This window comes from Schistocerca gregaria, unplaced genomic scaffold (genome assembly GCF_023897955.1).
Source record: "Schistocerca gregaria isolate iqSchGreg1 unplaced genomic scaffold, iqSchGreg1.2 ptg000001l___fragment_1, whole genome shotgun sequence".
NCBI classification, from domain to species: Eukaryota; Metazoa; Arthropoda; class Insecta; order Orthoptera; family Acrididae; genus Schistocerca; species Schistocerca gregaria.
The window spans coordinates 2,613,496-2,614,624 of NW_026061697.1; positions in this window are offsets into that span (position 1 = coordinate 2,613,496).

Here is a 1,129-nt window from a genome sequence, read left to right on the forward strand (position 1 = left end):
TGAGAGAGACTTAACCTATATCCAATTAATGATTCTGCAGTTAGTAGTAATAATGTTATAAAGACCATTCAGTTTGTGTAGGCCCTGAAAGTAATAGTGTGTTTCAGTATCTGTTATAATTTTGCAAATAGTTTGTGCTGCTTTAACTGTTAGTTTCAATCTTACCGTACCCACATGAATGTGTCAAGAGTATACTGCTCTCGCATGTGACAATGTATAGGTTGTGTTTATCCATTCAAGTTACTAATAACTATTTTCTTGAACGAGAATGTTAATCATTCTCTTGCCTACTTAGGCTGGTGACCGTTTTCTTTACCTGTTAAACAGTGCAGATAGACAAAATTTTGTTTATTACTGTTCAAATATTTCCGTAATTCTGACTTTCATTTCCGATAAGCCACTTCCGTTAGGTACAACACGGTCAACACAACAAAATTCCTCCCAGAGGGTAACACTGCTCTGTTGCATTATACCATAATTGCTTTAATAATATTGTTTTACTTCACAACCTGCTTTAAGGTTATGGTTCAGCAGCAGCAGACAATAGTGTTATAAGCTTTCATCAGCTTCCCTCAGAAATATTTCACATCAGGTAATGGATGAAATGTAATGATTGTGTCTGTGTAGTAATCATTCCAACAAACAGATGCAAGTGAGGGAGGAGCTTTCTGCAGCTTCCCTCTGAAATACATCACATAGGGTAATAGATGAAATGTGATGATTCTGGCTTTGTAGTAACCACACCAACAAACAAACGCAAATGACGGAGGAGCTTTCTGTAGCTTCCCTCAGAAATACTTCACATCAGGTAATGGGTGAAATGTAATGATTGTGTCTGTGTTCTAATCATTCCAACAAACAGATACAAGTGAGGAAGGAGCTTTCATCAGCTGAAATAAATAACATAGGGTAATGGATGAAATGCAATGATTCTGGCTTTGTAGTAACTATACCATCAAACAAACGAAAATGAGGGAGGAGCTTTCTGTAGATTTCTTTAGAAATACTTAACATTGGGTAATAGATGAAATGTGATGATTCTGGATTTGAAGTAGCCATACTAACAAACAAATGCAAATGAGGGTGGCGTTTTCTGTAGCTTCCCTCAGAATTATTTGACATCAGGTAA